The 3,089-nt window shown below is 38.5% G+C and overlaps 1 long non-coding RNA gene across 1 annotated transcript; it reads left to right on the forward strand.

Moving 5' to 3' along the window:
- The first annotated feature begins 975 nt into the window (after window positions 1-975).
- LOC131901425 (uncharacterized) lies at window positions 976-2,559 on the forward strand. Its single transcript, XR_009376534.1, has 3 exons — window positions 976-1,392; window positions 1,629-1,698; window positions 2,483-2,559. It is a non-coding gene; the product is annotated as an uncharacterized LOC131901425 (long non-coding RNA).
- Window positions 2,560-3,089: the final 530 nt, after the last annotated feature.

Raw genomic sequence — 3,089 nt, forward strand, 5'->3', positions numbered from 1 at the left:
GGATATTCAGGAAAATCCTTTGCAAGCCCCTTCATAGTTAGCAACATAGACACTTGAGTTCCACTGGACACTCTAAATCAATGGTTATTTTTTTTTCCAATTTTCTGACCCTTTAAATCTTTAAATAGCATGAACAGTAGTTCCTCGTGTTGTGGTGAACCCTAAACATAACTGTTTCATTGTTTCTTAACTTTAATTTTGCTACTGTTTTTTTTAAAGTTTTATTTATTTATTATATACACAGTATTCTGTATGCACACATCCCTGCAGGCCAGAAGAGGGCACCGGATATCATTACAGATGGTTGTGAGCCACCATGTGGTTGCTGGGAATTGAACTCAGGATCTTTGGAAGAGCAAGTAGTGCTTTTAACCTCTGAACCATCTCTCCAGTCCTAATTTTGCTACTGTTATGAATTGTAATTCAAATATTTGATGTGCAGTATATCTGATATGCAACTGCCCAATGGGGTGGCGACCCACACAGGTTGAGGACCACAGCTCTGAATGCAGGCAGAAATCTCCTCAAATTCTGGCAGTGATGGTGGGACAGTGTGATTCTTAGTTTTGATTATAAGACTGAATCAAACTAGTCACCTGGGAAGAGGGAACTCAATGAGGAATTATATAGATCAGATTTTTCTTTGAACTTGTCTCTGTGGGATTTTATTAATTGTTAATTGAGATAAGACTCCCTAAAATGGGCAGAATCATTTCATTGTCTGCAACCTATACTGTGTACATATGAAGAAGCTAGAGCATAAGCATAAGCAAACAGGTAGCATGAATACATTTGTTTAATCTCTGCTCTTGGCTGTGGATGTGACATGATTAGCTGAGTTCCTATCCTGATTTTCCAAAAATGGAACTATTACCTGGAATTGTGGGCTATGATCAATTTTTCCCATTATAAGTTGCTGTGCCTGATAATTCAGTGCAATAAAGATATTAAGAAAGGACTATATGACAGAGGGGTTTTCACAAGTCAGTGAGATGTTTTTTTCATGAAATGCTCAACAGCACCTTATTTGTCTCAGGAGAAGAGATCCTACTTCCTCCTGAACCCAACCTGTGTTTCCCTGTCACAGTTTTACAAAAACACAGAGACACTCATAGACTCACAAACTACTATACCCTGTCAATAAATGTCCCTTGATATTGTCTTCCCATATCAAGTATTATGCTAAATTCTTCTAATGTGTTATATACAACAAGCTTCACTTCAATGAATGTATTTTTCTTTGAATTTCCTGACCACTAAAATTTTCAGATATGGGGAATTGGGTCTGAATTCACTGCCTGGACTATGAATTTCAATCTTATGCTATGTCCTTCCTTGAAGGTCAGAAGAGGCTCCTTAATGCTGAGAGCAGAGTAACACCATAAATTCCAGGTATGCAGGGCCATAAATAATGACTGGCAATGTGTCCACTAGTTACCTTAGTTTGGAGATTAACTCCAGGGCTGATGTACATAGATCCCTGTGAAAACTTCTCAGCATCACTCTAACTTCTGTGCTTCTTCAACAAGATTTCTGTAAACAGATCTTTGACAAATTTCCTCCTTTGAAAGTAAATAGACCTTATCAGATGTGAAAAGTCACTTTGATTTTTGTCCTTCTCCTCCTAGGACATGTAACAGGCCCTTTTGAGGCTCATCAAAGGCTATCCAAGGAGAATAAGATCTGAAATAACCACAGGTAAAGCTTTAAAATGAAGGTCTGAGGAATAGAGTGCAAAATAAGGGCAGAACAGCAGGAACACCCAGGAAATTCTTGGTTGTGTCTTGGCAGTTTAGCCTCTCTGCATGTCAGTTTCTTCTACCTGGAGAAAGATGGGTTGGGATGCACCATGGAGATGGGTGCTGTCACAAGGCATGACTTATAAAATCACTTCCTTCATAAGTGGGACTTTGTTTGTTTGCATGGTTTTTTTTTTTTTTTGTTTTTTTTTTTTGGTGAGGGTGATGAGCTAGCATTTATATGAGCTAAGCTGCACATCTGTTTTTGGTGAACATCTCTTTCTGGGAAAAGAGAAATCAGATATTAAACTTACAAAAATTGCTGAAAATGATGCTTTAGAGCAGAAAATCACTTCACTTGGTTGAAAAAAAATTAACACTTCTTTTCATGTCTGTTATCAAATATTGTGTGTAGCTCCTGTCCTTTGCCATTTAGAAAGACTCACCAGCTAGATATTCTTTATTGATTAACTACTTTCAGATGCTAAAAGCAAAGAAGATGGAGAGGGAAGGTAGAAATCAACATGTTTGATCCTAAATATAGAGTTGTGTTTGCCTGTTCCAATCTCAGAATTCTAATTCTTATCTGGCTAATCTAATAAGAAATAAATGCTACCTGTGCCCATTGGTGTATTTTAATAGAAGCACATAAACGATTTTGGTGACGTACAAGAAGTCATGTTTTATATATTGAGTCCAGCTATTAATATTTTCTTCTCTGTCTTGCTATACTTTTTTGGAAGGTTTGCTTGTTTGAATGGAAGTGAACCACCTCAATTTAAATGGGAGAAAAATTTTTAAATAAACTTCTGTAACAGAATATGTTTGATAGTTGTAAAAGTTTATCCATTGAAAAAAATCACAATTTAAGAGGATCCTGTTACATGCTGGGGGCAGAAGTCAAAGTAAGCAAATCTTGCAAAAACAGATTTTTTTTTCTTTTAGCCCTTTGATGGGAGAAGCACTTTATTTTCTTTAATTTAATAATTAATTTAATTTTATGTATCAGCCATGTATTCCCCTGTTCTCCCTCGTACGAGTCCGCCCCCTTGTCCTCCCCCCCAACCAATACCCCATTCCCATCTCCTCCAGGGCAAGGACTCCCCTGGGGATTCAGCTCCGCCTGGTAGATTCAATGGAGGCAGGTCCAGTCCCTTACTCCCTTCACCCAGGCTGAGCAAAGTGTCCCAGCAAAGGACCCAGGCTACAAAAAGCCAGCTCATGCACTAAGGACAGGTTCTGGTCCCACTGCCTGGGGGCCTCCTAAATATTTTAAGCTAATCAACTGTCTCACTTATCCAGAGGGCCTGATCCAGTTGGGGGCTCCTCAGCTATTGGTTCATAGTTCAT

The sequence above is a fragment of the Peromyscus eremicus genome, unplaced genomic scaffold, assembly GCF_949786415.1.
Source record: "Peromyscus eremicus unplaced genomic scaffold, PerEre_H2_v1 PerEre#2#unplaced_80, whole genome shotgun sequence".
In the NCBI taxonomy this organism is placed as follows: Eukaryota; Metazoa; Chordata; class Mammalia; order Rodentia; family Cricetidae; genus Peromyscus; species Peromyscus eremicus.